Raw genomic sequence first — 17157 nt, 5'->3', positions numbered from 1 at the left:
TAATTCATTTTGTCTTTTGGCTCATCTACTTCTTCTGTTGATAACTCACCATTCTCCTCAGACTCTTTTCTGTGCCTTTCTATTATTTCCTTTCGTATTTTCTTGTACATGGCATCTACCTGTCCCTGTTTCTCATGTCTACCGGCATCTATGTGATCACTCCATTCTATCAAACCTGGCTTTACATCTCCGTCTCCTTCGTCTTGTTCCCTGATCAGGCAGTTAATAATAAAACGTAAGACATGGTTTTTAACCCCTACTTTTCTTTGTGCCATGGCTTGTGCTATACTATCTGGTCCCTCCCCCGTTCTAATAAAACGATACATGCTATCTAGGTGATCTTTCATGTCTGGTAATGTCTCTAGATATGCAACAGCTTGTCTTAGTCTACGTGAAATCACGACCATTGAACCCTTTCCTGGTTCTGTATCATATACACAAAATGGAATGGCTGCATCTACAGTAGGCACCCCTCCCACTGCCCCGGGACCTACGTCATCTTTTGCTAGCTGCTGCTGAAGTTGCTGGAGCTGATCTGCTTGTGGGGGTGGAGGAAAACCTGCATTAACGTAGTCTGGAAGGGACTCGTCTAGATACGAGGAAATGAATGCTTCAGATGCGGTCGGCTTTATTCTATGTACTCTATATGGTACAGGTGGTGGCGTTCGCGACCTACTGGATCTTTCTGAGGTGGTCACTTTAGCTAGTTCTTCTGACAGAACGGGATAAATACCATTAACAACGGCGTTTCTTTCCCTATCAGTCTGTTCTGTTTTGACACGTTCCCCCTCCTCCCGCAGTTACTTTTCTCTGGCTTTCTCCCCAGCTTGTCTAGTTCTATCTGCTTTATTCAATTCTTTCTCTGTTCTCCTATGTGACTCTTTGCGCCACAATTCGATGGCATCTTTCTGAGAGGGTCTTGACTTCCTTTTCCATAGTGCTTCCTCCACCCGCATAATACATTCAGGATCCCATGTTCCCGAGATTGGCCATCTATACTTTTCCTCCAGGTCCTTTGTATAGTTTACCCATAAATCTAAAAACAAAATGGCGTCTAATCCATGCTTATTATACATATAATGACCAGATGTGTCTCTAGGCGGGATGTTAACTGATTCTTCTAGTATACCTTTTCTGGTCCCTATCTGACGTAACTTTGAAAACAGTGGCATGTTTGAAACCAATATTCACAAAAATAGACTGAAACAATCAACAATCATTCACACACAAACAAATATTAAACACTAAAACAGTTACAACCTAAACTGATACAGAGAGCTAAACATGTACTTGAAAAACTTTATGCACTGAAATACAGTACAACCATACCGGTCTCAAAAATGAGACACGTCTTGACCGTTCCCACGTTTAACCGTGGGCCCGTCTTTACCGGTCTCGCGTGAATGAGACACGTCTTGACCGCGCCCACGCTTACCATGGGCACGTCTTGAATCTTGATGCATTCTCCATAGTGGTACTCACCGGGAAGCAGAATCTTGAAACTTGAAGGCCTCGGACTTCTACGCATGCGCCTTGGAACAGGTGGACCTCTGGAGACCTCGGACCTTGCTCTCTCACGGGCTGGGCTCTGGGTTGAGATGATCCGCGTTCCTCACCGCCTCACATGGATGCCTGGTCGCAGTCCGTCCTCCTCCTGGGCCTGAGGGAGTAGCGGGAAATCCCAATGGCGTGTACACTTTAAAGTCCGTCACGGCTGTGGAAGGGGGCAAAGACTAGACCTACAAACTCCGGCGAGTGGGGAAAGGGACATGTCCCTGTTCAAGGGCGCCAATTAATGTGGTAAATAAAATATTACCCTGGCAGAATTTCTAGGCATTAACAAAGTATCATGCATCAAATGAGAGACAGGATCCGTGGTGTCCAAGTTAAAATGGGCTTTATTCCAATAACTCGAGTCAAAGGGAGAATATGTTCCATCACCACTGGGGTTCAGGAAGAGTAATCTAACATTTAATAACAATGAACAGAATATATACATTTTACTCCTTGTACATAGGGAGGAGCGCTCCAGGCAGAGCAAGAAAGAAAGAGATAAGAGCATGTGGGCGTGAATGAGGGTGCATGAGGGTGTACACTTGATGAGTCATAGGTAGATGATAGGTAGGTGTCATAGGTGGGTGGGTACTTAGGGGAGGAGTTTGCATGACCAGCTGGAACTCTGCCCTAATTGTGCAACTTGAGCATGGCGTGCAATTGACGTGTAACTGGGAGGAGAGCTGACTTTCGGCCTAGCAGAGACATCTCTTGTGTCAGGGCGAAAAGCACATCTTGTACAATCTGATATGATAGGGGATGTATTGTCTGAAGCAAAAGGTTGTTCATCACTAGAAATAAAGAAAAAGCATATATTCCTCCGTTCATTGCATGGGGGCTGAGACAGAGAGTTAGGCCTTATCTGTCGCGGACGGGTTCTGTTTGCTTTTCCTCACCGGGCAGGGATGCCACTCTGTACTGAAAACAGATAACTGTTATTCATAACACTGTCTTGGCAGGCTTCTTGCTGACGTGACTGCAGTTTTCAATGTGCCAGGAGTCATGCAAACAATATTTCAGAAAGTGGTTTCAGGCTCCAACCACAAAAAAAAAGGGCTCAGTACGATATTTATTTAAAAGTGCACAATGCAAAATGCAAAATACATGGGCCTTCATTTTAGCTTAACGTTTGGGAGACTTTGATGACTTGACTTGCAGGACATGTTTGCAGAGGCCTAGTGATTCAGGCCACTACGAGAAATATGCATGGGTGACATGCACATGAATGTAACATAGGGTGTATGTAGTGGACATTTTTGGTCAGGCAAAATATCATTTTCCTCAGTATCTCCAGAGTCGTGTGAAAACAAAAGACAGCTATTTCACTCAGTCAATAAGTGCGTACTTAGTTTCACCAGTTTGCAGAGAAAAAGAGAGACGGGCGTTTTCAATAAAAGGTGTTATTTATTGAGCAGACTCTTTCCTCATACAAGAGAAATGAATTGCTACAATTGCAATACTTATAGTTAAGTAAAGTGCATACAGTAAAAGCAGGAGTATGAAATAATACTGTAAAAGCATGGATATGGTTTCTTAGCCATATGATACTTTAAAATGGATAAAATAGATACATACATATATACATTGACTAATCGTACTCAACTGGTGCTTCTAACTACGCCTACCCCGGTGTACCTGACCTAAGCCTAATACGTGGGAAGGAGTAAGTAAGTAGCAGTTTAAGTTAAGTTTGTTTTGCCAAGAATCTGACTCAAGAATTCTCTGTAAGGGTTTAGTCAGTTCAGTACCTGGGTATTAGAAGGCAGGAGGGCTGGTATCTCTCTCTCAGGACTCGGTATCCCAGTCACCCGCAAGGGTAAGCTGGAAACGCCGGAGGCTGGATTTCTCGGCAAGAGAAAAGACAGCGTCTTTCTCAGCACGTCAAAAGGGAGGGGCAGCGTCCGTGGGCTCTCGCATCAGCTGGGCTCTCGGGCAAGTAGTAGCTGCTCCAGATTCATCACCACTGTGTGTTTGCTTAAGGCAACGTTGGTATATTTATACCTGAAAGGTGCCGGGTTTGACGTAAGGCTGGACATAAGACGTCAATAAAGATGTCACTAAGAACTGTTCGTTCTTACAGTGCTTTACAGGAGTTCTTGGACGAAATCAAAACAAAGCAGCGGGGATTTCCCAGGTTGCTGGAGGCTTGGATTTGTTTAAGAACTCGGTGTGCTTTCTAGGGGGCTGGAGGAGTAGGCTTGCTTAATGTGACAGCATGCGCTATGACTGAATTATGAAAAGGGTTTCTAAGCCGTTGTAGGGATATTATTGATTTATAACCGGACAAGGGCAAAGAATAGGAATATCGATTCAGGTACCTAGATAAACACACTACACAACCACCCCAGTGGCCTGTGGTTATCTGTTGAATTCCACGGCAGTGGTGTAGTAAGTTTTATTGTGTGTAGTTAATTAAAACCTTTACAATATTGTTGCATAAAAAGACATATTTTAAAAAAAGTACAAATTCTCGAGTGGTTAAAAAGAAAGCTTTCTGGAAGTCCATGTGTTTGATATAATTGTGGAAGGTATTTCAATGTGTCTGTTCGTTACACTTCACGCATCCGGATTCGGGCCTTTGGTTTCCTTTTTCTCAATGTTTTGTATTAGCTGCAGTGCCTTCTGGCAAAATCTAGCTGCCCTACAAGCTGTCTGCAATTGATGACTGTTCAGTGCTAGCATGACGGCCGGGCGGCATGTTCTAATTTGAAAAAAACGGAATACGTGAAGGAGGTAGTAACGTCTCAAGTTTTTCAAAGAGGGACAAATGCACAATATGTGCATCACTGATTCTTCCTTTTGTCCACATAGTCTGCAGTCAAGGGTCGACCATGTTTGCTTCCATGCTGGTGTGGTCTTTTAAGATGGAAGTTCCCAGCCGTAGATTTAGAAGAGTTTTTTGGGCGGCCGTGGATATGTGGCTGACTAAATAGGGTTGTGGCTCCATTTTCTCATACGTGGCCAACACCGTCCAACCGTGTTTTTTCTTTGCTGTTGCGGCTTTATCTGATAACCATGATCTTTGCTTTGCAGCCCCGTTGGTCACTTTTTTGAAAGCCGCAAAGGTTTGGTTTGTGTTCCATGCCTTTTCCAGCTTGAGATCTGACAGGGCGTTCTCACATACTGTTTTCCAGTCGGTTTTCGACTTTGTCTGGTTATTCATCTCCATCCAACAGAGGCCCATGAGCGTGTCCTCTTGAGCTGCTCTTAATTTCCAGCATGTTTTTAGAATGGCCGCTTGTCTCTCTTGGTACTGATTTGGTAGACCAAATTCCAGACGAATCTGCGATTGGGATACGAACCTCGGGATCTGAAAGATGTGTTTAAACAGCTCTGATTGTTGTGTGTTCAAGAAATTTGCATCCTTTCCCCTGTACAATTCCGACCCATATGTGAGAGATGGTAAAAACTTGGCAGCTATTACCTTCAGCAGGTGCGAGTTAGATGGACAATTCAATTTTGTTTTTAATAGGTTTAGGGCAAAATGTAGTTTGTTTGCCTGAGCCTTTCTGTACAGTTGATGGTCTTTCAGAGACCACCTGGCATCGACCACTATGCCCAGATATTTGTACAAGGCAGTCTGCTCTATTGTGTTGCCTGCAATGTGCCATTTAAAGGATTTCTTCCCTGGCCGCGAGGCAAAACAGACGATCTTCGTTTTTTTTGTAATTGATTTGCAAGCCCTGTGCACTGATGTAATCATGGAGCTTCGTGATGGAGCGTTGTAGGCCCATCGGGGTCTGACTGCACAGTACGATGTCAGCGTACTGTATGCTCCTAATTTTGTGCTGGGCTAGCTTCAGTGGATCGCTTTCTATCTCCGCGATGCTCTTGTCCAGGTCCGCTGTAAAGATGTTAAAAAGCGTTGGTGCCAATACGCAGCCCTGCTTGAGGCCAACATGGGTGGGTATTTGTCCAGTTATTCTGTCGCCATTACCTAGTTTTATTCTTACCCAGGTGGATGAATATAGGTTGATGATGGCCCGCAACAGCTTTGATGGTATTTCCCAAGAGGCCATTTTTTGCCATAGTGCCTCCCTCGGGACTGTGTCGAACGCTGCTTTCAGGTCGACGAAACACGTATACAGCTTGGTTGTTTTCTCCCTTGCTTTGTCGACCAAAAGGTTTAACCCCAGCAGGTTGCATAGTGTGTTGGTTCCAGGCCTAAAACCTGTCTGCGTGATCGGGAGAATTTTATTCGCACAGACCCAGTCTTCTAAGGCCCTCAACAGATTTGAGGCGTACATTTTGTCCTTGACATCAATGAGCGCGATGAGGCGATAATTGGCTGGATCAGATCTTGTGTCTGCCTTGAAGATTGGATGTAGGATGCTGCCTCTCCATGATTGGGGAATACCTCCGGACTGAAAAGCGATGTTGTATAGAAGGGTAAGATATTCCGCCCAGAACTGGTGATCTTGTTTGAACAGGGCGTTCGGTAAGCCGTTCGGGCCTGGGGCACCCTTGGATCTCAGGTTTTTAAGTACCTTTTCTACCTGTGATGGCGTTATCCAGTTTACATCAAAGTGTGGGTCTGCATCTCGGTTATTTTTTGGATGTAGAATCTGCTGGGCTGGACTCCATGGTAGAATATTGTTACTTTGTGTTTGTTCTAAATACTGTATCCAGTCTCCCTCAAGTATGTTGGCGTTGAAGACCTGAGCGGCTCCATTTGCAACTTTGTTAATATCTGCCCAAAATTTCCCGTTATTGTTTGATTTACTAGATGCTAATAATGATTGCCAGATGCCAGTTTGGTATTTAGATTTTTCTATCCACACTTCTTTTTTGTAAGTTTGCCTTAGTTTGTAAATTTGATAGGCTGTGTCTTCACCCTTTGTCTTGGCTGTTGCTTGTAATTTTCTGATTTCTTGATTTAGGGTCCTTTTGTTAAGCAGCATGGGGCCCAGGGACACTTGAGGGGCTTTACCTGAGGTCGTTTCGTAACTATGAGGTTGTTTACCAAATCTCTCTATTAATGTTGTGATCCGTCTCTCCCAATTGTCCCGGTGTGCGGATGGGTCGTCTCCGATCGCTTCCGTGTGGGCGTTTTTAGAATGCGTCATTATCTCTTTGGTGTTATTGCCGTTCCACACAAGTCTCTTGAGATTGTAAAGGCTTGGAGATTCGGTCAAGACTTTGCATGCTGCGGCCCTTTTGTGTTGGACGCTGAATTCAAATGCTTGCTAACTGTGGTCGCTCTCCAATTTGTGGATGATTTTGTAACTAACGATGGATTGCAGGGCCACTAAATCCAGGATGGTATAGTCCAAGACTGAATGAGCCTGTTTGGCTATTCTAGTTGAAGATGCTGGTTGGTCTTGTGGGAAACGGCCATTCAAAGCGATCATTCCAACCTCTGCAAACATTAAAGCACACTGTTGGCCGATCTTATCCTTTTTTCCATGGTTTGTTATGATGCTTGGGATTATTCCGCCGTTCCATTTGTTTTAGGTCATGGTTAGCGTGTGGTCCTTTTGGAGCAAGAACATGTTCAAGTCACCTGACACAACCATCCCCGCCTGCGGGTGGATGGATTGCATGGATTTAATGAGGGCTTTTAAGGTCAGGATTTTCTCCACTTTGTTCTTGGAGTCTGGATGTAGATAGATGTTACAAATTATCATTGACAAAAAGTCTTGAGCCCTCTGTGTGCCTTTGCCGGGGTCTTGCATCAGCTCAATTTTGATGCACTGTATTCATTGTTGGCCTGTGTCGATGTTAACATAAGACCAAGCGATGCCGGTGTTCGGATAGATTGATAGGCCTCCGGCGGCCCTTCCCGAGAGGCCTCTTTTGGTTGCTTGTAGTTGAATTTCATTGAAACCGTCTATTTGCTGGGAAGCCATTAGCCAGGTTTCTTGTAGTAGAATGATGTCAACATTTTTTAAGAATTACATTAATTCAACATCGTTGGTTTTGCCCCCCAGGCCATTGATATTCCAAGAGCAGGCTTTGAGGGTCGGTTTTCATGCTTCCACCATCCTTGCCACCGATGAGTTTTGTGTTGGAGGTAGAATTTTCCGGCGTTCTTTGGATCCCCCTGTCTGGCCGTGATGGATGATACGCAAATTGGCCCATTCCCCCTTGTTGGTGACCATACCACCGACGGCCCCCCGGAGAATTCCGCCTTCTGGTTTAGATCTTTCTTCTGCCAGAGCGGCTAGTGGGCCTGGGTATCTTTCTGGCGGCACTGGTTTCGGGGTCCTTCCATGTTGCCACTGTCATTTCTCTCCCGTTTGTATTGGGAATTGTTTTAAATTCAATGCTCTCAAGTTGTGTTCACATATTTTAGCGTCTCGAACGAGCTGGTGAGTTTTAGAATAGCACTCCGATTTAAGATGTCATGGTTCCCCCTTCAATTGCAATGCGGTATTAATTCATGCATTGTTGAGCCCACCGAATAGGTAGTATCTAGCTCCTCATTCTTATTTAAGGAACAGAATTGGTTGTTTAGTGTGAGAAGTCTGTCTAGACTGCCCTGATTTGGGGCCATCGGCTGCGTTTCCAGCTCGATATCAAAGGCCGCCTGCTGTGGTCTTGAGTCCACTGGGACTTGAGTGTGGGATCTCAATTGATGCTCTATTCCAGGTTGATTTTCTTTGGATGCCAATACCATAGTCGAAAAATAGTGTGGGATGGTTTTCTGTTCTGCGTCCTGTTTCGGCGCGGAAAAGCCGACCGCCGATTGCATTGTTTTTTTTTTTTCACAACAAATTTTATTGGTTGAGTCAAGCAGGATTAGAAGAGTGGTTCCCCACAATCAGGAGATCACCACCAAGTATCGTGGTACAGGTACATTGTAATAACCATGACCAATCAAGAATAGGAGTAAAAACAAGTAGATAAGCCCCCTCCCCCACCCCAACCCCACCAACTCCCATCACCCAACTACCCTACTACCCACCCCTTATCCCACCCTAACCCTATGCACGTGCATATAGAAAACCTTTGGTGCTTGTTCGTAACGTGACAGGCATGACACAATGTACAGGCCCGTATGGTACCCAACACCTACATATCTTCCTCATGTTCCGCAGGGGGATCCAATGGCAACTCCCTATAGTCTGCCCACCTCTTCCAGATCCTGAAGTGCTTGCGGGGGCATCCTCTCGCTTCAAAGACTGGCCGTTCCAGCCCCATAAAATAGTCTAGTCCGGCCTTCCATGCACATAGGGGGGGGCACGTTCACTCTTCCACGCTCGGGCCAGGTCTCTTTTGGCTACCACTAGCCCCAGCAACAATAAATGGCGCTTATATAAATTCCCACCAACCCCCTCAAGTATGTGGAGCAACCCTAATCGATGAGTGCGTGGGAGGTCCCATCCCAGAACTTCAGACAGGCAGCTCCATACACCCCTCCAAAAGCCAGTCAGACTAGGGCACGACCACACCGTATGCAGCAGCGTGCCCGCTGCAGCCCCACATCTCAGACATTCCGGCGAACCAATCAGTCCTGCTTTCCAGAGCCGCTCTCGGGTATAATAGGCCCTATGGAGATACTTAAACTGAATTAATCTAAGCCGTATTGCTATTGCGGTCCCTCGTGGGGATTCCAGGGCCTCCCTCCAGTCATCCCTCCAGTCATCTTCGTCGAGGGGGCCAACATCAGCCTCCCAGGCCGCCCTCAGGGTAAGCAGGGTAGAGGAGCAATGAGTGACCATCGTTTGGTAGATGCGGGAAACCTTCTTGTCACCGAGATCTCCCATGAAGACCTTCGCCTCGACAGGGCTAAATTCAGGGATCGACTCTAGGTTAGTAATACTGGGCGTAAGTGCGTGTCGAAATTGTAAATAGCGATAGAATTGGGTTTGGGGCATGTGAAATTCAGCGCTGAGTTCCTGGAACGATTTAAGGGTGACCCCGGACAGTACATGTCCCAGCGTCGGAATCCCAATCGCATCCCAGCCCTCGAATCCCGGCAGCATGGACAGTTCGGGGAGTCGCCCATTGTGCCACAGCGGCGTCTCCGCAGTTAACCTGCCCCACCAGCCCATGCGACGCAACGCCTGCCGCCACACCGCAAAGACCACTTTCGTGACACATGGCAATGTCCGCCGCAGCCGGGCTGAGTAAAGAATCGTGTGTTGTGTACTATCTCCCATCAGAGAGCGTTCCAGGGCGTATGCCGGGTCCCCCCTGTCACCGTACCACCATTCATTAAGCACTAGCAGGTGGGAGGCTTGGTAATAGGACAGTAGATCCAGGGTAGCTAAGCCTCCACAATATGTGGATAGGAAGCATGTCCGTAGCGCCACTCTGACCGCTCCCCCAACCCACAAAAAACGACCCAAGGCCGAATTAACCTGACGGAACCACTGGGGAGGGATGGGATGAGGGTAATTCTGCAGCTGGTATAATAGACGCGGGAGCGCCACCATTTTTAAAATTGCAGACCTACCGAAAATGGTTAGAGGCATCCGGGACCACGTTTTGATAGCTGCCTGAACCTTTTCCCACACCGGCACCATGTTGCGGTCCCATGCGGCGTGCTTTGATTCGGATAAAAACACCCCCAGATATTTCAATCCTCCGGTTGCCAACTGTAGTCCAGACGCCCAGGGGTCCCTCACAGCTCCATCCCCCAGCACCCACAGGGTGGATTTGCCTAAATTTAGATAAAGGCCTGAGACCTCCCCAAAGATTCGCATAATTTCTAAGACTCGGGGCCCCGAGCGGCACAAGTCGGTAAGGAAGAAGAGGACATCGTCCGCATATAAGGCAATTCTATCCACAAGAGTCGCGGTCCACACGAACACTGGGCCCAGGTTGAGACGAGCCAGGAGCGCGAATAGGTACGCCCAGCTAACTGAATCAAAGGCTTTATGAATATCCGCTAGTAACAGAGCCGCCTGTTCCCCGGTGGCCCCCATGGCGTCCACCGCCGCCTGCGCACGCCGTATGTTGTGACGTGTCGCCCTATGAGGCATAAAACCGGCCTGGTCAGGGTGGACTAGGTCTGTCATATATGGGAGTAAGCGGTTAGCTAGAGCCTTAGCTAGTATTTTAGCCTCTATATTGAGCAACGAGATGGGGCGATAAGAGTCATGTCTTTCAGGGGGTCTACCTGGCTTTTGGAACACTACAATTTCCGCATGACGCCAGTCAGGAGGCAACCTACCCCGCGCCCGTGCCGCCTCCAGTGCACAACGATAATGGGATCCTAGTTGGAGCTGGAATTTCTTAAAAAATTTCGCAGGGATAACCGCTCGGTCCAGGTGCCTTCCCTACCTTAAGTTGACCCAGTGCCTCTCCCAGTTCATCTGCCGTAAGGGGAGCATCAAGCGTTTTCTTTATGTCATCGGACACCGCTCTAGGCGGCAAGTCGTCTATGAATTTAGCTACGTCTTCTACGGAAAGGCAGTCCCGCGGGGCATATTGCACTTTGAAATAAGTAGCAAAACTCGCCGCCAGCTCGGCCGGGTCTGTAATCGCCACTCCATCTCCAGTAGTGAGACCCGGCAGTGTGATCGGTTGAAGACTGCGCTGGCACAGCCTATGGAGCATGGTACAGGACTTATCTCCCCACTGGTATATTCTGCTCCGCGTGGCCAACCACGCCTGCCGAGCCTCACCCATCAATACCGATGCATAGGATTGTTGTGCCTGGAGAAGCAATCGCCTCGCGACCTCGTCTCCCCCATCCCGGCACCGCCGCTCCAAGTCTTCCACTAGCGCGGCCGCTTCAGTGGCTGACTCTCGATGTCTGCGACGGGCCGCAGCACACCACGCGATGTCTACCCCCCGCATAGTGGGCTTCATTGCCTCCAGACCACTGCTGCGTCCATATCCTCCGTTAGGTTTTCCCGCCAGTAATGGGCGATAGCCTCTCGCAGATGTTGGACATAGCTGGGTTGCTGAAGATGCCACGAGGACATCCTCCACCGGAATGGCTGTCGCGTCCTAAGGAGTTCTATCTTGACCGAAACTGGGGAATGATCTGACAGTCCTCTTGGCAATATCTCAGCTTCCCGCACCCTGCTCAGGCAGACACCAGGCACAAACACATAATCCAGTCTCGAGAAGGAGCCATGTACTGCAGAGACATACGTGTATTCGCGCGCTGCGGGGTGCATATGTCGCCATACATCCACCCATCCCATTCCCTCAACCATAGCATGCAACCGAGTAGGGGAGGTGGGGAGAGAGCTAGCAAGTGCCCCCTGTCGCCTCAGACGATCCACGCACACATCCATCACTTCATTCCAATCGCCCCCGACTACAGCGAACGATTCCGGGATATCACCCCACACCATAAACAGTTTCTCGGACAGGGCCCACTGCAGAGGGGGAGGGGCATAGACACTTCCAAAGACCACCGGCTCAGCTCCCACTGTTCCCTTAACAAAAATATAGCGACCTTGTGGGTCTGCCCACTGCTTCTCATGAACATAGGCCACTCTGCGATGCACCAAGATAGCAACCCCTCTGGAGCCCCTAGCAAATCCAGCATGAAAGACCTGTTGATAGCCAAATCTCTGTAAGCTAAGAACTTTAGATCCCATCATGTGTGTTTCTTGGAGTAAGAGTACGTCGGCAGACTCTCTCTTCCCCCACCGCAAGACAGCTCCCCGTTTAATCTTATCCAGCATTCCTCTGACATTCCAGGTGACCACCCGTAGGGACTCTCCGGGGAGGCCAGGAGGCATATCAGCCATAATCAAGGGAGACCCACCAAATAGGCCTTCTGCGCCACCCCCACAAACTTCACACCTTCCTCAGGATATCCGTAAATAGTACGTGCATTTCCCCCCACCCGCCCCAAAGCCCCAAAACATCAACGACAGCAAACACTGTCTGACCCCCACCCCCAACTATCCTCATCCTTCCACCTTTCCTCCCCATTCCCCATTCCCCTGACCCCAACACCCTCCTACCCCCATACCTCACAGAACGCTGAGGTACCTGTCGCGGCATGGGCAGCCCCGGGTCCAAAACAGAGGGCCCAGGACCAACCATACCAATGGATCCCAACACCCCTTAGGAACAGTAAAGCCCGCCCCTCCCTCAGTCAACACCCACCGCGTGCGGTAGTTGGAGGCCCCTGTCTAGTTGCCCCCGAGCCACCATCCGCATCGCCCTTATAGCTAAGCCATCCCCAAGAACACGCAATGTAGGTAGCGTCAATGTGTTCAGAAGATGAAACCCGGCCATGGGGCCCCGGGCAGTCCGAGTCCACAGCGTAAGCAGAGAAATACACCCCTCCCCAGGGTCTCAAGAATTATCTTCGGAGTGATCAGATGCAACAGCTCCACCATCTCGCGTCGCGCTGGCAGACACGGATCTCTTCCGCGACCGGGACCTGCGATGTCGTCCGCTCCGGGCCGGCTGGCCTCTCCGCTCCTGCGATGAACCACCAGGGCTACCAGGATTCAGTCCCGGTTGAGCATGCGGCCTGATCGGCACAGATTCATCAGTCCATTTGAAGACGTCCTCAGGGGAATCAAAAAAGTGAGTCTTGGACTGATAAACAACCCTCAGGCCGGCCGGGTACAGTAGGGAATATTGAATCTTCAGACCCCGCAATTTTGCCTTGGCTTCCACGAAGGACCGGCGCTGCTGCTGCACTAGTTTGGTGTAGTCGGGAAAAATCATGATCTTTCGATTTTCGTACGTAATGGAGTCCCTGGTCCTCGCTTCACGCAGGATAACGTCCCTATCGTGATAATTCAAAAGTCTGGCGATTATAGGTCTGGGACGCTCACCTTCCGGCGGTCTCTGTGTCAAGGCCCGATGTGCTCGTTCAATTATAAAGCAATTGGAAAGGACCCCCGAGGGGAGCCAACTCGCCAGCCATTGGGTTAGGAACAGTTCCATATTGTCCTTCTCACACCGTTCCGGAAAGCCAACAAAGCGAAGGTTATTTCTGCGTGCGCGTCCTTCAGCATCCTCCACCCGGGTCGCGAGGGTCTTTTGAATGTGTTCCATCGCCGCCATCTTGCGTTTCAGGGACCCAACATCGTCTTTCACCACCGAGATCCTCGATTCCGCCTCCGTAATCCGTACCACAGCATTTCGCAGATCTTGGCGCAACAGAGTCACATCTGCGCCCACTGCCCCAATCTTTGCGTCCAGCATGTCCCTGGACTGGGTGATCGCCGCCATGAGCGCCGCATTATCTGGCCCCGCTCCACCGCCACCACCAGCTGCTCCAGACCCTCCACTGGGCCCTGTAAATTTGTCGATGGGCCCCTGCTTGGGCGGGCCACCACCTCCCCTGGTCATGGCTGCTTGTATTTGTAGGGCCACAGTATGGGAAGAATTCGCACAAGCAAAAGAGCGCAGTAGGTCCTCCACCGTCAAGTGAGAGTGTCCGTGGCACCGCGGCCACCGGAGTTGAAGCGGTCCCCAGCCAAGCCCGGGCAGTGTCACGGATCAAATGTAGGCCGGTCGCCGGTCCGCCCCCTCATCGGCTGCTCCGTGGACCGCTCCGGACCCTGCTGCCCTCGTGGGTCTCCGGGCGTCCCTCACAGCCCCACAGCCGGCCACACCAACAACGGACTTGGGGAGGGTCCAGATAGTCCGCAGGCAGCCCCAAGCAGTTCCAGCACCCCAGCCTGCACTATGGCCCAAAAGACCGCTTCTGAAGGCAGCACCGCAGCGCCACTCACAGTTAATTGCAGTTGCCACAGTCGCTTAGGCACCCAGGCACCTCCTTCAATCAGCGTCAGCTCGGGTTTCGGCCGGCCCCGGGAGCACGAAAATCGAGGCCCCGGCTTACCAGCGTCCACGTAGGCCTCTGTGTCCTCCAAGGGGGCCGAGGCGCTCCAATCACCTCCCCCGTGTGCAGCGAGACAGTCCGGCGCCCAGCCACAGCGCCTCGGAGCCTCCGCAGCCCAGGGTCCGTCCACCAGCCGCGCGGTCCGCCTGGCCGTCGATTCACCCCACAGCTGCTCCAAAATCGAGGCCCCGGTCTCGGTGACAGAGACCAGGCCGCACGTCTCCGCCGGCAGCGCAGCCTCGCCGGGCCGCTCAGGGAAGCCGCTCGTGGCACCGGAGGGTTCTCAGCGCCGCCACAGACACTCGCCCCGTGGAGGTATGGCGGGATGGGCTCAGGGGCCAGGATAAGCAGTCGGATATCGTCCGGGCTGGCGGGAGCTCTACGAGGCTGCGACCGCCATCTTCGCCCGTCAAGCCACGCCCCCGCCGATTGCATTGTTTGAGGTTGTTTTGTGATTGGAATGCTTTGATTCTCAATGGCGACTGTTGATATAACTTCCAGGGCTGAGTCACTGGAGGGCGTGTCAACCCACGGTCCACTTGCTCTTCCTGTTCCGCATTAGGTGAATCTTTATGGTTTGCGATTGGAATGCTTTGATTCTTAATGGCGACTGTTGATGTAACTTCCGGGGGCTGAGTCACTGGGGGACGTGTCAACCCCCGGTCCACTTGCTCTTCCTGGACCGCCTTAGGTGACTCTTTATGGTTTGGGCCTTGCAATATTGCACCTGTGATTGTGATAGGGTTGGGGAACCTTCTGGCATCTTTTTTCCCCTGGTGCTTATTTTGTCTTGCTTTCCTCAGTCTCTTGCGTTCGCGCTTTGTCAGTGGGATGATTTGGTTTATTTGCCCGTTGGGTGTTGTTTCCGGGTCTTCTCTCCTCAAATTTTCAGGCTCTGTCGTACTTCTGTAGGGTTGGATTCCGTTATTTTCGGATGTCCCGGAAACATCTTTCCCTATGTTGGCTGGGTCCGAAATGCCTTTTTGATGGTATGTTGTGGCTTCGGTGGTTAATTTCTGGGTGGCCGTAAGGTGAGGTGGTGAACAGCCTTCCGTTTTATCCTCGCTATCTGAAGTGGCGCTGGAGGTTAAGGTTGACATGCTTTCAGGTGAGGTTCCGGTCCCAAAAGTTTCAGAGGAATAGTGGACGTTGTTTGGTTTGTTTTGAACCTCTACCAGAATGTCGGTTAGAATTGCTGGTAAAACTTTAAGATGGTTCATTGTTTCAGAGCACTGACATTCATGGTACGTTGTGTGTGGGTCTTTCTGTACCCGTTCAATGAAAGAATTCAGCTCGAGAATCTTTTTATCTATGCCCGCGACGTGCGTAGCTAAGGTTTGCAAGATATCTATCTGAGATTGCAACTTTTCACAATGTTGGAGTAGGGCTGTTGAGATGGTTTCCATCATATTTATGAACGGCGGCCAAATGGTGCATACACTGGTAAGCTATTGTCGGCTGAATGATTTGGGTCTTTGGGGCTACTCCGAGATTTGTCCCTTAATTTGTGCCTTGCTGAACCCAAGGCTCGTATTTCTCGAAAGTCTGGTAGATCTCGTTGGTCTCCGCCCTGACCCATGTCAGGGGTAGGTGTATGATTGGCCGTTCTGATCCTTTGCTCAGGGCCCTTAGGGGAAGTTATTGTGCTTGATGTGGAAATGTTAAAGTGGAGCGGGAATAGCCCTGACGGGCGGTTTGGTGTTTTACTGCTGGTCATTTGGTTGGTGATTGTGGTACAAGCGCTGATCGGATTGTGAGCCTCCTGCGAATCTACGCATGCGATGGGATTAGATATGGTATTATGCTTTACTTGTGCCTCTGTGCCTGGCGAGCCATCCTTTGGCTGTATTAGATCGTTTAAAATCTTTCTTTCACTGAAGGGTTGATCCTTATTAACGGTTTCGATGATGACCTTATCCGGTGTGTCCAATGGGCCCTTGTTATCCGTTCTCGGAGCTGATCGTGTATCCACCCCGTGGTCATCATGGTCCCTCGGGCCGAAGTATGAGCCTAGGCTAAGAGAGCGCCGCGTCTCTAGGCCAGTGGGCACCATTGATGTTTCCTTTGTGCCCTCTGGACGCTCATCACTTGGCGTAACATCAGAGATGGGGTTGCCAACTTCCTCCCTTGTGTTTATTTGGCCATTCACCTTGAATTGGTTCATCCTTTTGATTGGGTTCTTTTGGGGATTGTCCCAGGGATGATGTTCGTTTTCATGGGGGTTGTTGCTCTGGGTATTGCTTTGAAGCTGCAAGGCTTTTGTTAATGAAGTCACCGATTGAGAACTTCTTTTGATGTTGATTGCGGTCATTAAATTTGGTTCCTGCCACGCTGGCGGCGCTGATGGTGTGGCTGAGATTAAAAAGTCTGTGATCTTGGCGTTCCTGAGGGCTGCTGTCTTCTTTGGTGTTTTGACGGTGAAGACGCTGACAGTGATATCTTTTGCCTGTTTCGCCTCTAACGTATCCTCTGTTGAGTTCTCGTCAGATGTGAGGGTGAGTTCTTCGCTCATTTTCCGGCGTAGCGGTTGTTTGTTTTTGCTTAATTTCACTATGGGGTCTGTTCTGATTCTCCCTGATCTCATGATGAGGATACAATTTTGGTATTTAGAGGACTTGCCTCCTGCTCATTGTGACCTCTCAAAAGCCCTGTTGCGTGGCTGTGACCGTGGTAGTGGGGTCTCGGCTGGGGACACTAGTAGAAGTGCAATCCTTTGTCGTGTAGGGAGCGGTTAAAGCGGGCTGCGTAGATTTTGAGAATCCAATTACCGTGGACAATCGGCTGAGCGTTGGAGGGGTCAGGAATTATCCGGACTTGTTTTACTCACGGTGGCCGCTCTGGCTCTGGGCTCCCACAACGGGGTTGCTTAGTCCGGTCTTGGT

The sequence above is a fragment of the Lissotriton helveticus genome, chromosome 3_1 (assembly GCF_964261635.1).
Source record: "Lissotriton helveticus chromosome 3_1, aLisHel1.1, whole genome shotgun sequence".
NCBI classification, from domain to species: Eukaryota; Metazoa; Chordata; class Amphibia; order Caudata; family Salamandridae; genus Lissotriton; species Lissotriton helveticus.
Note: the sequence above shows the minus strand (reverse complement) of the source record.